Source organism: Hyaena hyaena, unplaced genomic scaffold (genome assembly GCF_003009895.1).
Source record: "Hyaena hyaena isolate Hyena2069 unplaced genomic scaffold, ASM300989v1 scaffold_448, whole genome shotgun sequence".
Classification (NCBI taxonomy): Eukaryota; Metazoa; Chordata; class Mammalia; order Carnivora; family Hyaenidae; genus Hyaena; species Hyaena hyaena.
The window spans coordinates 1,413,324-1,430,867 of NW_024081082.1; the positions used below are offsets into that span (position 1 = coordinate 1,413,324).

General features: G+C 39.6%; 1 long non-coding RNA gene across 1 annotated transcript; it reads right to left on the reverse strand.

The window, feature by feature from the left end:
- Positions 1-3,491: 3,491 nt before the first annotated feature.
- Positions 3,492-16,933, reverse strand: LOC120246091. Its single transcript, XR_005531963.1, has 3 exons — positions 16,855-16,933; positions 13,576-13,742; positions 3,492-3,545 (listed from the first exon to the last, which is right to left on the reverse strand). It is a non-coding gene; the product is annotated as an uncharacterized LOC120246091 (long non-coding RNA).
- Between the last annotated feature and the right edge of the window lie 611 nt (positions 16,934-17,544).

Here is a 17,544-nt window from a genome sequence, read left to right on the forward strand (position 1 = left end):
TGTGTCTAATCGCCCTTAGTTTACCCCTTATGATGACCCTTGTGATTATAGCTAGGGGCCAGTCAGATTATCCAGAATAATCTCCCCATCTCAGCATCTTTAATCATTTCTTCAGTTTTTTTGCCACATAAGGTCACATTCCCAGGTTCCGGTTTTAGAATGGGGGTATCTGTGAAGATCATTCTATGGCCTGTGATGGTTTGGCAGAGTTGGAGGGTGGTTGGAGCTAAGAGGAACCCCATTTTCTCTGGCCCCATCATGTTATTGTAGACACAGGCAAGTGAAGACGGTCGAGAGGAAGATGCATGTCCATGGTCATTTGCTGGTTAGGAGCAAAGCCAGGATAGCATTTTGGGTATTTGCCACTTTCATAACAGCTGTTGCTCTGAAGTAGCCTGTGGTTCTGATATATATATATATATATATATATATATATATATATATTTTTTTTTTTTTTTTTTTTTAGTATATACTCTGCAGTGGTATCTAAAATGCCAGAAAAAGATCCAGCACTCGTATTTTCCACCCTGAAAGTCAGACATGTTGTCGGTTATTTAGGGACTTTTGGAGTTGAACTAATACATGAAAAGCTGGTGTAACTTTCCACAGAGGTGGTGCATCCTTAAAGTCTTGAGGATTTTTAAAGCCCTCGTGAGCTGCCGGGGACACCTTAAAATAAATGTAGGTACTACTCTCTCTTAATCCCATTAATTATTCATGTCTTACTTCCCATTCAAACTACTCATATCCCAAGTACTCCATACATTTTTTTGTTCCTGGTTGTAATCATGCAGTTCAATAAATCCAAAGAAGGTGACAGCCCCTCTGTTCAGAGGTCCAATCCCTTCAGTTCTGCATAGGGAGGGATTAGGAGATTTAACCTTTTCCTTCTAAATTGAACTCATGTCAGAAAGACAATATAAGAGCTAACTCAGGAAAAAGCAACAGGGAAGATGTGATGGATTGGTCAGTCCCATGGGACACCCAGCCCAGTGTGTCCCCGGATATTTGTGAGGTGACAGTCTTTCCTAATGATATCTCTGAACATGGTAAAATATCCCAATCTATCTTTTAAAAATTTTTTTTAATGTTTTTATTTATTTCTGAGAGAGAGAGAGAGACAGCATGAGCAGGGGAGGGTCAGAGAGAGAGGGAGATACAGAATCTTAAGCAGGCTCCAGGCTCTGAGCTAGCTGTCAGCACAGAGCCCGACATGGGGCTTGAACCCATGAACTGTGAGATCATGACCTAAGCCAAAGTTGGACACCTAACTGACTGAGCCACCCAGCCGCCTCCAATCTATCTTTAAGAAACCAACATAGCTTAGCCAATCTTTTTACAGAGAGAGAGAAAGACAGAGAGTGAGAGAGAGCACTGTATGCACACACACGTACATACATATATACATACATATCTATATAAATGCACTCACGTGTATATAGACATGCCCATGTGTGTATGTGTGTGTATTTTCTGTATGACCCTTTTAGAATACTGCGTTCCACAATTTTACCCTAAAGACTTCTGTGTAGAGTAGAACTTAATGATTGAGTCTCTATCCTTTTCCAAAGAGAGTGATTATAATGCTCTGATACAGGAACGGTATTTGATTTCCTTTGTGATTCTTATTCCTGGGCCCATCGGTTGACAAGACAGATGAACAGGTGTCTGGGCACCCCACTGAGGAGGACCGGAAATGTTTAACTACCTCTCCACAGGCAGCAAGGCCAAGCATGCCTTTAAGGGTCTGGTGATTTTTTTGCGCATCTCAGGCAGCCCCCATCACTTTGAACACTTCTGGTGACTGTGCACTTAACCTTTTCTTTCCTGCTACTTTGGAAGCTCCACATCTGAGTTACATCTGTTTCTCCTGTGAAATGATCATTTGGGAGACAAAACTGAAATAAAATTAGAAATGACTCGTGCTGCTTTGCCATTACCTCAGTCAAATTGAACAAGTATTAATATCTTGCTAACTGGATAATGGATTCCGCGCGGAAACCCAAGTCAAGTTTAAGCATCATTCTCATCCTCCAGGACTAATGCTGCCTCAGACTTAGAGGAAAAGCCCTGCCTGGATCCTGCGCCTAGACCAGTGCAGGCTTAGATGTCAGGGGCACACAGAAGTCCCAGGGAATCTGGTTAAAGTGCTGATTCTGATTCAGGAGCTCTGGGGTGAGGACTGAGATCCTGCATTTCTAAGAAGCTCCAGAACAATATTGACGTTAACTGGGCCAGGCTACGTTTTGAGTAGCAAAGTTTAAAGACCCTGCTCCGACCTTTTGGCTGTACTGCTCCCCATGACATAAAGAATCTTGGGGAGTCAAAAGGTAGTGCCCATGTGGAGACCATGCCCTCACCTTCTAGACCATACTGTGGGTGCCGGGAGCCTGAGATTGCCTCTTGAGTGACTCCAAGCCTTCACTCAGGACCTGCAAGAGGTTCTTTTCTAGATCATCCTCCCAAAGGTAGACTGTACCTCTCAGATGCACACTGGTAGGCCTGAGCCATAGCTGAGGTGTTTATGGGAGGTGCAGAGGGCACTTGGCGTGAAGCCTGAGGTACCCACATCATGCACACAAGGTCCAGCAATCTGTTTACCAATCCCTATAAGTGGTTCTTCCATACATTCAGGTTGAGAACAACGGCTCTAGTTGCAGCAAGACCGGAAGTACATACAGGGTGTTTGGAAATCCTGCAAAACTATAGACATCAGTAACCCCAAGACTTTGCTGCAACATTCCTTTGCTTCTGGGAGCATTGCCAAGAAGCTTCCTCTCTCTTCTCCTCTTGGCTCTACCACTAGCTTTTCACTGTCGACAAGCTAGTTCCCTCCTCTGAGCTTCCAAGTGTTTGCCTACAAAACAAAAGCTGGACTATAAATTATTAAAGGATTTCCAGATCTAATGTCAGGATTCAGAATCTTCCAGATCTAAAAGGCGATGGGTCTGGAAATAGTTCCTTTAAAATCTGTGAGCCATCTTCTGTGTTTATTCACATTAAAAACCTTACTAATTGATTTTGTAAAGCTTTCTCTTTTAAAATGTCTATGTGCCCGAGAGAGACGGACGAGAAAGAGCTTCAGGGGATAATTATTCTCTAGCAGCGTATCTTACACTTGAATGGGCATACCAAGGATCCAGGGGTCTCGTTAAAAATGCAGACTGTGGGGCACCTGGGTGTCTCAGTTGGTTGGGTGGCCGACTTCGGCTCATGTCATGATCTCATGGTTCATGGGCTGGAGCCCCACGTCGGGCTCTGTGCTGACAGCTCAGAGCCTGGAGCCTGCTTCGAATTCTACATCTCCCTCTCTTCGCCCCTCCCGCACTCATGTTCTGTCTCTGTCTCCTTCAAAAATAAATAAACATTTTTGAAAAATGCATATTGTAATTGAATAAGTCTGGAATAGAGCCTGAGACTGGGTGTTTGCAGCAAGCCCTCAGGTGATGTCCACACTGCATTGTTCGACGCACACTTCAGTAGCAAGTTTCTGCAGTGTCAATACATTTAATCAGATTGCTTCCCTCTGAAGACCTGGGATCCATCTGAAAAAGAAATGGCATAGTATAAGTCAGGGAAAGAGGAAGAATCATTTATGGCACTACACAAAAGCATGGCATTTGGCAGGTAATGCAATCAGTGAACTATAACTAGTTATAATCAACTAACAAACTAGAGAGAATGTGCCCCAATGGCACTGTTTTCCAACTTTTTAAAAGGGTCCAAGAAGTGAGTTCTATGAAATCTTTTTCTTTCCAAATGTTGTGAATTTATTTTTATTAAATTAGCTGACCAACTAAAATCCATCTGTTTGGCTAACACCATGTAAGCCAAACAAGAATGAAGACCAAATGGCCTGTGAGAAGACAAATTCAAGAAGGGAAAGAAGTTGGGGTGCCTGGGTGGCTCAGTCAGTTAAGCGTCTGACTTCGGCTCAGGTCATGATCTCACGGTTTGTGGATTTGAGTGTCGCATCAGGCTCTGTGCTGACAGCTCAGAGCCTGGAGCCTGCTTCGGATTTGGTGTCTCCTTCTTTCTCTGCCCCTCCCCACTCATGCTCTGTTTCTCTGTCTCAAAAACAAACATTTAAAAAAAAGAAGGAAGGAAGGAAGATAAGGAAGGAAGGAAGGAAGGAAGGAAGAAAATAAGTCTTTTGTGGGCTGTGGGATGGGGGAGAGAGTAGAGAGAGGACACCAGACCGTCAAAAGCCTGCCTGGTGCCAAGCAGTGTAGAAGAAAGGCCCACAAAGGTGAATGGGTAAAAACAAACAATGAAGTGGGAAAACTCAGAACAATATGACTACTTTCAAAGATGTACCTACTTATTTCATCTTTTCCTTTTAGCGTGGCTGCAGAGTTCTTCCCCCTGAAAATTGGGGTAGGAAGAATTAAGAGGAAAGGGGTTCATGGCTCAATCTGAATCTTCAGTGATGTATTTTAATTCTAAGGTGGGGAGGGGCCCCAAACCCCTCCATTCCCCTAGAAGCAATGCTGTCCAGTGGCCCTTGGAGGATGTTTACTGCATTCAACCGTTGAGCTCACTGTTTCACTGGGGGAAGCTCCATGGCCACAGGTTAGCTAAGTCCCCGTGGGGAGCCTTTTGGATGGGAAGATTCCAGAGGACATCCCCAAAGGAGACATGGACAGAATAAGTGGGGGAGACATCATCTGGTTCAAATTCTCATTTTGTCACATCTCACATCCCATTGAAGGCACAGACGAAAACCAAATCTTTCAAAGTAAAGTTTCAACGCCCTTTTCAACTTTGCCTCTGGGTTATTGAGGAGACTAAATGTGAACACATGTGAAAAGCGCTTTGTAAACCATAAGGCATCACAAATATGTCAGTGACTGTCGGCAGGGAGGAGAAAGGCAGTTAAGCCCGAGTTACCATCTCAGCCCTTATTAGCTTTGTAAATAGTAAAGTGACTTCTCTGAACTTGTCTTTCCACCTGTTAAATGGGAGTAGGTAATGCCTGCCTTGTAGAAGTTAGATTAGTACCTGTAAAGTGCCCAGTGTTTTGTCTGACGCATAATACCTCCTGCACAATTAATAGTAGCTAATATAATTATTATTCCTAATATATTCAAATCTCTTAACATTTTTATTTATACATTAAGATACTTTCAAATTTGTTTAAGTATTTTTATGTTAAAAGTCAGAAAATACCTATAAGTAAAAAGAAAAAAATCAGCGATAATTCCTTTATCTGGGTTAATCACTGATACCAAATCTAGAAACTCTTACAGACTTTTATATGAATATTCTACTTGTAAAAATATAATTATAGTGTTTTGTAATGTTTAAATTGACTCAAAAATATATTATGAGGAAATTGCCATCAGTAATTACATTTTTACATCATTTAAAAGGACTGCAGAGTGCTCTACTTTTGGGAAGGTGGAGTAGATTAACTCTTCCCTGTTCCATCCTTAAGTACAATTAAAACTCTGAGCATTATATATAAAATATATATAAGAAGGTTCTGAGAGATGGAGAGAAAAAGACCAACTAGATAGAGACCATCAAGACCCAAAGGAGAATTCAGCGATGAACTTCCTGGGATTTTGTTTTGCCTCGTATGTCTGAGAATCGAAGCTGGAGAAACTAATAACCTGAAAACACCAATGGAGACTGTCAACAAAAACCATAGCAACAACAATCAAAGACTACTCTTTCACCAAAAGACCAGGAAAGGGGAAGTTTAGGAAGATAGAAAACTTTCAGACAGTAAACATTCTATTTCAGCTAAACGTTACAGAAAAAAAAAAAATTGTGGCCCCCCCCCACCTGCACTCATTCCTGGAAAGACCAAGTGGGGAGCCTAGATTCACACTTTCACAGGGCTGTAATGAAGCACCACAACACACAAAAACTCCACACACTTCTGTGGAGTGGTGTCGGAGAAGGCTAAGCACGAAGCCAGGGCTCTCATGTCTACCAGCTGGTAATAAGTTCCTCCCAAACCCAATACCACAGTGTTGGTGGAGACCACATGGGAAGCCTGGACTTCCACTCCCACTTGATGGTAATGAGAGACTTCTCCCCCTCCCCACTAGTATGAGATCAGAGGAGGCTGAGATAGTCAGAACTTTGCCTGTCACCCAACAGTAATGAAGCTTCCTCCACCACAATGTTAGTGGAGACCATCAGGGGGACCAGAACGCTCAGCCTGCCCAGGAGTAAGGAAGAGTCCTCTCTCCCTATTGGTATTAAACAGAGACCTGGTGGGGAACCTGAACTTCTACCATCACTGGAAATAATGAGACAGCGTCCCTCCTCTTCTTCCTGGAGTGATGGCAGAAAAAGCTAAACAAAACAGAAGATCTAAATAAGATCTAAGAGGTTTAAGAGTAATACAAAAATGTCCAATTTTCAACAGAAAGTCACTTGTCGCACCAAGAACAAGGAAGATCTCAAAATGAATGAAAAGAACATCAATAGATGCAAGCACAAAAATGGCAGAGACATTGGAACTGTCTGACAAAGATTTCAAAGCCATCATGATAGAAATGCGTCAATGAGCAATTATGAACATGTTGGATACCAATAAAAAAAAATAGAAAACCTCAGAAGGGAGATGGAAAGTGTCAACAAAAAAATAAAAAATAAAAAATGAATAAAAACCAAAAGAACATTTTTGAAATAAAAATACAGTAACCAAAATAGAAAGCTCAGTGAATGAGTTCAACAGCAGAATGGAGAAGACAGAGGAAAGAATCAGTAAGCTTAAAGAAAGAATAGAGATGAGCAAAGCTGAAGAGCAGAAAGAAAATAGACTTAAAAAATAGACTCAGAGACCTCAAGAGTATAACAAAAGGTCTAACATTTGTGTGATTGAAGTCTTGGAAGGAGAGAAGGAAAAGGGTGCAGCTGAAAAAGTACTTGAAGAAACAGTGGCTCAAACACTCCAAATCTGGCAAGAAACCCAAACCAACAGATGCAAGAATCTTAGTGAATCCCAAACAAAATAAATACAAAATAATCTATGGCAAGACAAATGATAATAAACTTTTAAAAACTAAAAACCAAGAAAAAGTATGGAAAGCACCCAGGGAAAAAATGACACCTTTCCTATAAGGGAAAAATAATTACTGTAGCTGCTGATTTCTTACCAGAAACCATATAGGTCAGAAGAGAGTGCCACAATGTTTTTCAGGTGTGAAGGAAAAGAATGGTGAATGCAGCGAAAATATCTTTCAGGAATGAAGGGAAAGTCAAGACATTGGAAGATGAACAAAGGCTAAGTGAACTTGTTGCCATCTGACTTACCCTAAAGAATGGCTAAAGGATGTGTTCCACACAGAAATGGAAAGATACAGGAAGGAATGTTGGAGTGTCAGTAAAACAGAAAGAATACAGTAAACAAAAATATAGGTAAATTCAATAGACTTTCATCTCGAGTTTTTTTAAGGTGGTTGTATTTTCCTTATTTTTTATTTTTATTTTTTTCTTTCACAGTTTATTGTCACGTTGGATTCCCTATAACACCCAGTGCTGTTTTTTAAATCATGTTTGATGGTTGAAACAAAAACACATCTGGCATGGTTCTAAACATATGTAGAAGAAATATTTAAGGCAATTATATTATAAATGGGGGAGGGTGAAGAGATTAAATGGAGATGAGATTTCTATACATCAATTAAATTGGTAAAATGTCATCACTAGTAGACTGTGATGTTATATATATAGTGTGATGCCTAGAGAAACCAGTCAAAACCTGTACAAAGAATGCATTTAAAAACCTACAGGCAAGTCAAAGTGGAATTTTAGAAAATGTTCCTGTAAACCACAAAAAAAGGCATAAAAAAGAAAACAGAGAAATTAAAAATAGTACAAACAGAAAACAAAGAAACAAAAAATGAAATGGTAGATTTAAGCACTAGCATATCGATATATAAATTTAATGTAAATAGTCTGAAAACACCAATTAAAAAGCAGCAATTGATAGAGTGGACTGAAAAGTATGGCCCACCTATCGGCTGTCTAAAAATAAACAAACAAACTAATAAACCCCATTTCATACATAGTGATGTAGGCAGGTTGAAAGTAAAAAGAGTGAAGAAGATATATAATGCAAACATTAATCAAAGGAAAGCAGAAATGGTTATATAAATATTAGACAAAATAGATAAAATGGACTTCAGAATGAAAAAAATTGCTAGATAATGATACGAGGGTGAATTCAAAAAGAAGATACAACAATTCTAAATATGTATACAACAAATAACAGAGCTGATGAATATGTGAAGCCAAAACTGATGGAAACGAAAGGAGAAATAGACAAATACACAATTATAGGTGGAGACTTCAACAACCTTATTTCAAAGACTGATAGGACAAGTAGATACCGAATTGGCAAGGATATAGAAGACTCCACAGCATCATCAACCAACAAGATCAAATCAGCATTTATCATGCACTCCATTCAACAATAGCAAAATATACATTCGTTTCAACTGCCCATTCTTTTCAACCAAAATCGATCATACTTTGGGCCATAAAATAAACCTCCACAAACTTAAAAGTTAATATCTTACAATGTGTGTTCTTTGATCACAATGGAATTAAAGTAGACATCAATAACATAAAAATAGCAGAGAAATATCCAGGCACATGGAAACAAAACCACACAATTCCAAATAATCCATAAATCAAGGAAGAAGTCTCAAAAGTGATAAAAATTACAAATAATAGAATTAAAATGAAATTATGTCAAAATTTGTAGTATGCAGTTCAGGACTTCAACTCTTCCCACTCTTATTCAAGATAGTATTGGAAATTGTACCCAGGGCAATGAGGCAAGGAAAGGAAATAAAGGCATACAGATTAGAAGGGAAGAAATAAAACTGCCTTGTTGGCAGATGACATCATTGTCTATTCAGGAAATCTCAAGGGATATAAAACAAAACCATAAAAACTCTTAGAACTAATAAGTAAGTTCATCAAGGCCACAGGACACAAGATCAGCAAACAAAAATCAATTACACTTCTATATATTAACAATAAACATGCGGAAACTGAAACTAATAATATAACTTAAAACTACATGAAAAATAGTTAGGTGTGAATCTAACAAGACATGATTTGTATGCTGAAAAACTACACAATCATCATGAAATAAATTAAAGAAATTCCAAATAAATGGAGAGACATACTATGTTCATGGCTTGGAAGAGTCAACATAGTAAAAATGCCAATTTCCCCCTGATTGATACATGGGTTTGATATAATTTCTATAAAATCTTAGCAAATAGTTTTTGTAGAGATAGTCAAGATTATTCTAAAATTTAGGTGGAAAGGCATAGGAACTAGAATAGCTAAGAATTCTAAAAAAGAAGGTGAGAGAAATGAGTCTACCTAATTTCAAGACTTACTATAGAGCTATAGAAATCAAGACTGCAGTATTGGTGGAGGAATTGGCACAGATCAGTAGAACAGAATAAAGAACTCAGAAATAGACTCAGACAAACGTGCTGAATTGGTACTTGAGAAAAATGCAAAAGCAATTAAATGAAAGAAGAGTAGTTATTTCAACAAATAGTGCTGGGACAATGGACACAAAATGATTTGACTTAAGTCTCATACCTCATACAAAAATTAACTGAAAATTGATTATGGATTTAAATGTAAAACAGAAAAACATAATACTTTTATTTTAAAAAGCAAGATAGAATCTTCTGGATGTAGGATTAGCTAAGGTTTCTTAGACTTGACTCCAAAGCATGATACATAAGAAAAGAAAATAGGTAAATTGTACTTCATCACAATTAAAAACTTCTGTGAAATATCCTGTTAGGAGAATGAAAAGACAAACTATAGAGTGAGAGAATATATTTACAAACCCTGTATCTAATAAAGGGCTAGTATGTAGAATATAAAGGAGTCTTAAAACTCAACAGTAAAACAAACCAACCAACAAACCAACAAACCTAAGGAATCCAATTAGAAACAGGACAAAGGACCTGAGTAGGTATCTCATCAAAGAAAATATCAGATGGCAAATAAGCATAAAAAAAGATGTTCAACATCCTATGTCTTCAGGGAAATGCAAATTAAAATACCAGTGAGATACCTCCACACACCTATTAGAATGACCAAAATCCAGAACACTGACAACATCAAATGCTAATGAAGATAGAACAAGAAGTCTCATTCACTGTTGGTAGGAATGCAAAATAGTATGGCCACTTTGGAAGCCAGTTTGGCGGTTTCTTACACTAAATATAAAAGTCTTACCATATGACCCAGCAATCAAGCTCATTGGTATTTACCCAAAAGAGTTGAAAATGTATTCCACAAAAATACCTGTACATATGTGTATAGCAGATTTACTTACAATTGCCAAAATTTGGAAGCAAACAAGAGAACCCTCTATAGGCAAATGAATAAATAAACTGCATGTATCCAGACAATTGAATATATTATTCAGCACTTAAGAAAGAGAGCTAGTAAAGGGGCGCTTGGGTGGCTCAGTCGGTTAAGCTTCCAACTTCAGCTCAGGTCATCATGTCACATTTCCTGACTTCAAGTCCCGATTTGCGCTCTGTGTTGACAGCTCAGAGCCTGGAGCCTGCTTCGGAATCTGTGTCTCCCTCTCTCTCTCTCTGCCTCTTCCCTGCTCATGCTCTGTCTCTCAACAAATAATAAATGTTTAAAAAATTAAAAAAAAAATAGAGCTAGTAAGTCATGAAAAGACATGAAGGAAACTTAAGTGCATGTTGCTAAGTGAACGAAGCTGATCTGAAAAGGCTATATACTTTATGATTCCAGCTATTTGTCCTTCTGGAAAAGGCAAAACTCTGGAGACAGTAAAAAAGATTGGGGCTCAGTGGGGAGAGACGGAGTAATGGGCAGAGCACTATTTAGGGCACTAAAACTATTCTGTATGATAATATAATGGCAGATACGTGTCATTATATATTTTTCAAAACCCATAGAATGTGCAATGCAATCCACAGTAAACTATGGATTTTGGGTGTAAGCTCTGGATGATGAGGTCACAATGTAGGTTCATAGATTGTGATAAATGTAGCATTCTGGTGTGGGATGTGGATAACGAGGGAGGCTGTGTGTGTAGGGGGGTAGGGGATATATGGGAACTCTAACTTCTCAATTTTTTTCTCTGATTATCTATCTATCTATCTATCTATCTATCTATCTATCTATCTATCTATCTATCTATCATATATACATATGTATATATATGATCAAAATTAGCCACTAAGGAATATAAGTTAAAACTACAATGACATATCCCTATGCTTTTATCAGAATGTCTAAAATAAAAATGACAACATCAAGTTCTGGCAATAATGCAGAGAAAGATGGATGTTTCATATATTGCTGGTGAGACTATAAAATGGTACAGCCATTCTGGAAAACAGTTTGGCAGTTCTTAAAAAAAATTAAACATGAAACTACCATACAACCCAATAATTCACTCCTGGGCATTTATCCCAGAGACATGAAGACCTATAATGTTCACACAAAATCCCGTAGAGGGGTGATTAGAGCACCTTGACTTTTAGTAGCCCCAAACTGACTACAAGCCATCTGTTCTCCATTGGGTGAATGATTAAACAGATTTTGATCCACTGGTACCATGGAATACTAGTCAGCAATCAAAAGGAAGAAACTATTGATTCGTGCAACAATCTAGATGAACCCCCAGAGAATTACGCTGAGTGAAAGAAGCCAATCCCCAAAGATTGTCTACTGTAAAATCACATTCACATAACACTCTTGAAATGACATGATTATAGAATTGTAGAAAGAGCTCAGTGGTTGCCAAAGATTAAGGAGGGAAAGGCAGTGGGCGGGTTGTAGGTGTGGCTATAAAAGGCGACCGTGGAACATTTTTTGTGGGAATGTTGGACATGTTTCTGTATCTTTCCATGTTGTTCTATAGTTTTGAGAGATGTTATCATTGAGGGAAATTGGGTAAAGGGTATGTGAGCTGTCTCCGTATTATTTCTTACAACTGCTTGTGAATCTACAATGCTCTCAAAATAAAAAAAGTTTAATTAAAAACACAATTTGATATGTTAAAATAAAAAGGACCACAGACTATGGCATCTTGTGAATGTACTGCAATTTATTCAGCCAATTTCTTAATGTCTTAGGGGTTATTATAATTTTCTTATTTCAGAAAGCACTGGTTAAATGTTCTTACAGCTAAAATTTGGCACATTTCCTTACTCATTTTCTTACAATCTATCCCTAGAAATGGAATTGCTGGTCAAGGGCTATGTATTTTTTTCATACTTTCTGGACCTCTTTGCATCCAAAGGACAGAAAGATTTGACATTTGGAGGCATTGAAGCTATATGTACATTCAAGACGTGAACCGAAAGAAATATTTTAAAAGATGCCAGTCACCTTTTGAGTAGTTTGGGCATAACAGGTTGCTAATGCGGTGTAATAAGCACATGTTGATACACATTACAAAGGTTTTTCATTTGAGAAATGTGGATAATAATAGTTTCTACCTTCTGGGGTTACTGTGGGGATTAAACACATGGAAAGTCCTCGGAAGAGTGCTTGGCACAATACTAAAGGCTCAGTAAATGTTACCTGCCATTATGATCATGCTATGTTTGGAATTCAGAAACGATGCAGTGATTTATACCTGCCGGTAGGAGGAAGGTCGTTGCTTCTCATCCTTAGGCTATCTCTTTGAAGGGATTTTTATATAGTAAGGTCATTAACTTATTTGTGGTGAAAGTATTTTTATTAACTTATTTGGCTTTGGATTCTTTAAAATATGTTCTCGATGCAAAAAGTTTGAAATGCTGAGGTAGTCATATTTACCAAAAATTTCCTTAGGGTCTTTGCTATCAATATGTCCGTAAGAACCTTTGTCATAAGAAAACTGCACAAACACCTTAATTTTTTTAAAATTTTTATAGTTTATTTTTGAGCCAGAGAGAGACAGAGCATGAGTGGGGGAGAGAGGGAGACACAGAATCTGAAACAGACTCCAGGCTCTGAGCTAGCTGTCAGCGTAAAGCCCGATGCAGGACTTGAAGCCACGAACTGTGAGATCATGAGCTGAGCCGGAGTTGGAGGCTTAATCGACTGAGCCACCCAGGCGCCCCCACCTTAATTGTTTTTTTACATCTCATTTAATTTTGGTCAAATCTTAGGTGCAAAGAGTTGCTTGCTCACGACACACTGCCATCACTTTTGCATGTGTGATCCTCTTACATGCATTTATTCCTTTGACTTTCGAATGTAATAAGCACTATGAACCCACTACCCAGGAACTAGGATCTTGAAGTAATTTACATTTTTCTATGTGTTCTGTCCCCATCCCCTCCCCCTTCCTCTTCCTACTTGAGAAACCATTCAGAAATCTGTTTATCCTTTTTTTTTTTTAATGCTCAGATTAAGCAACATACCTGTGTCTCATTTTACTTTGGTGCATATATTCATTCGTGTCCATATATCACTGTGAATTACATACACTCTTGCCATTTATGGACATTGAGGTCACTATTATGCCGAGAACTGTTCTGAACACACACATTTTTTTCTGGTGTACCGGTGAAAAGGTTTCTGTTGGGTATGTACCTGGAAGTAGAATTGCTGAGTTATATAATATGTGCCAAGTTGTTTTCTATGGTGGTTGTATATCTTTTCCTTCTAGAAGCATTGTTTAAGAGCTCTTGTGAGACAAGATCCTCTCCAACACTTGGTATTGCAAGACTTTTTGCCCCAATCCAATAGTATTCTGGTATCTGTAAAATAGGATCAGTATTGGGCATTAGACATAAAATGGTGTCTTATTATGTCTTTGCTTTTACGCTTCCCTGGTTCGTTCTTTTATGCATTAACTTATGTGTCTTCTCTGTTAAGATGCCTATTTCTCTTTTGCTCATCCTCTTTTTCCAATTTAATCATTGCATGTAAATTTTTAGCAACATGAAAGTTATTTTTAGTCAAGGCAGTTTATTATTTGCTGGTATGCTTTCCCAATAACGATCTTAGTTTGGATTATTCCTCCAGAAAGTTGATAGTTTTCTCCATAGACTTTCCTCACAATCTTAAGTTTCTAACAAAGAGCTTAGATTATGCTGATGAGAATATCATTTTCTTGGTCTTCCTTGATGGAGCTGTCTTAACCTCATACAAATTCTCAGACAGCCTTGTCTAGGAAGACACCCTCCACCCAGTTCTGCTGGAGAGGCAGACAATCGTACCTTCTGCACAAACAGCCCATGCCAGCCTGCCTATTGGTTTTAGCTTCACAGACCTGGCACATATCAGGGGCTCGGTAAATGGTTCTTGGTTAACAAAAGATGAATAATTCAGCGAATGATTGCACTCATTTCACCCAACTGCACATCTTTCTCTCTCTGAGCTTGGTTATGCAGGCAAAACAGTTGGGCCCTTCTTTACCGGAATATGGTCTTAATTTCCCACACACTCTTGAAAGTACATCATCAAGTGAATTTTCTCCTTTGAATAAGAGACCTTCATATAAAGAAGATAGATATAACCCATACATGTATGCATACATCCAGTAGTGGACATTCTGGTCGTAAAAATCTAGCTTGGCTTTGAGGGAAAAGATCAACCTTTGGACCCTGTGGTCTTTATCAGTGGGCAGGAAGGCCATGAAAAATGCTCTGTATTTGAAGGCCCTGAAAACCCTCAGCACCCTAGTGCTGACCAGCACTTTTGCGAGAAACAGCAGACCCCGGGAGCTGGTAATGTGTACTAATGAGCTCTGTATCCTGAAATCCATATTGCAGAAGGGACTGAAATCTACAGAAAGCCACATCTGTGTGCTCCTCGCCAGACCCCAGCAAGAAGCCTGAATACAGCATGTCATTATGATTAATTGTGGGTAATGAGGGTCTTATGAACTCAAGAAAGAGAAGCGTTTGTTTTTTCTGCTGCTACAGTTAGAGCCTCTGATTTGTTTTCAAGCACTCTACAGAGGAAAGCCAAAATAGAACAGGACTATTCTATAGCCATTCCTTACTTTCCTGCCAGGCATTTCAGTAAATTAACACACAAGAACCAGTCGGGGACTTTCTAAGCTCTTTCAGGGATGTGATTTAAAAAAAAAGGGGGGGGGGAATTCCTGGTTCACAGGATTTTCATGAAATCAGGCCGTTGGAAATCTGCTGTGAGTTCTACGAGAAGCTCACTGGTGCTCTGGGTTTAGGTACAAATAGGACAATGTTCACAGAAGCAGAGTGAAAAAAAAAATAATTCTTTTAGGGAAGCATCGGTATTTTCGTCATTCTCAAACCTACCAGAAGGTGGTGCAAATTCACTGCCGATACAGTATAGAGGACGTGGCTTTCTTTTCTTGAGCCCAGTTTTGCTCAAGTACAGTAAAACAGAAAAAAAAAAAACGAAAAACAAACAAACAAACAAAACCAGGCCAAACAAACAAGAACACTTCCATTTTCAAAAATAAATGAACAGACTGAAGATTTCATTAAAAAAAAAAAAACTCCCCTTCATATCATATAACATCTGTCAACTTATTTCCGGCTGGAGTCCGTTGACGTGTTAGGTCAAACTCACGAACAAAACAAAACAAGGAAGGGCTGAAGATTCCAGGAAGATAATTCTTAATATCTCAATGTAAGAAAATGAACAAGGTGGGGGTTGTAATGGCTTCAGACAAAACAGCACTAAGGAAATGGCCTTGTTGGAGATGCTAACGACCAGCTACGAAGCAGTTCATCAGACATACATTTCATTCCATTAAAAAATATTTATTATTGTATTTTAGTGTTTGGACGCTTAAAAAATATCTTTAGGATGAAGCACTGTGATTTTCTTTTCGTGTGGCAGCTTGTGTGTTTTGGAAATGAGAAACCTTCCTTTAGGAAGATAACATAGGATACAGAAGACCCAACAAGAGTGTTTGTAGAACAGACAGACAAACAAAAAAAGAAAACAAAATGCCACCATTAACAGCGAAAATAACAAAACCCTCCTTATTTGGCGTGAGGGAAGCGCTACAAGCAGCTTAGAGCAACTTAGCAGATGTGTGTGCTCCTGCCCACTTTTCCAACAGTCGAGAGCATTTTTAGAATGTGACATCTACCTGAAAGGGAGAAAGTTTTTTTTTAATTTATTATCGCAATAAAATATCAACGGAGACACTTCCAAAAAATCCTTTTCTGAATCCTCCCAGTTTCCAGGATCACTCGGGTCTAAACAGGGAGGTAGTATTTTTTGAATAAAAACAAAGCAAAACAAACAAAACAACCCCCCCCAAACCTTTCTATTTAGAAATCAAAACAAAGACCCCAAAGAAGGCTTGAACATTATCAAATTAGAATTTCTAAAGACAACGCAACCGGAGAGTGACCTCGAAGTTCTGGGTTCGTACTGACTTTTCAGCCCGAAATCGAGCACGGGTTTAACAAATGTTACCAGAGAGAACAATGTATTTTTTTTTCCTAACTAAAATCTATCTTTTAAAAAATTAATTTGCTCTCCGCATTGCCGGATTACATTTTCATTTAACTTCGGTGCCGTGCCTTGTAATTAGTTTTTCTTGATCTGTTTCTTGGGAGAAGAAGGAAAAAAAAAAAAAGAAAAAAGAAAAGTAGAAAGAAAAAAAAATAAAAGGAATAAAAAGCAAGCTTGCAGGTTACAGTTAAAATATTTTCCTTTATCAGGTCTGGCAGGAAAAGAAGCAACAACATTGAACCCTGGGCCACCGGCGGGTCACACGTCCCCAAATCTCAACATCTTAAAATCTTTGGGGCTTAATGTGAAGCCAAGGACGCTTGTGATTTATCTGGGAGAGGGACGGGGTCTTGGAACGGAGAGCGGCGCTTTTCGAGGAGGAAGGGTGGGTTTTCCAGAACAACTTACTCTCGTTTGCAGGGACAGGAGGGGAGTCGCCGTCCCTTCCCGGGCTCACCTGGAAAGTCCCCTCCTGGCACCCGCTTTGTTTGGCGTTCCCTGAAAAGCCTCGTGTTGGCAGAGAGACCCACAATGAAACAAATTCTCACTTTATGACGTCTTTCCCCCTGTAGGAATCCGAAGTGTTTGGGGGGGGGGGTGCTAGGCACGCATGGAGATAAAAGAGTTTTATTTTAAATGCGATACATGTCAGGATTAGACAGCGTTCCCTTTCAGCCAAACTACAGAGCGGATCTTCATTTCCTATTTCACTGCTTCCCCCGAAAGAAACTTTTTTCTTTTCTTTTTTTCTTTTTCTCTGTCCCTCTTCCCTCCCCAACCCCCAGGCCCAAAGAGTCCGGGAGAACAAGCCCCCGGCACCAAGCTGGTCCCTCTAATCCCGGAAGCCGCGGCGAACTCCCGATGGGTGTAAATATCGGGGCAACGTGTCCCGATCTGGGCAACCGGGGCCTCGGCGGCCGCGCCGGGTTTCGCTTTCTTCCGAGAGGCAGCGCGCGGGCCCGGGGCGGCCGGGGCGCCAGCGCCGACCCCGGGCCGAGCTGCAGCCCCTCGGGCGGCCCTCGGCGGGGCGCCAGCTCGCGCCGGAGCCCGCGCTCCGGGCCGCGTCGGGCCGCCGGGCTCACGGCCTCCACTCGGGCA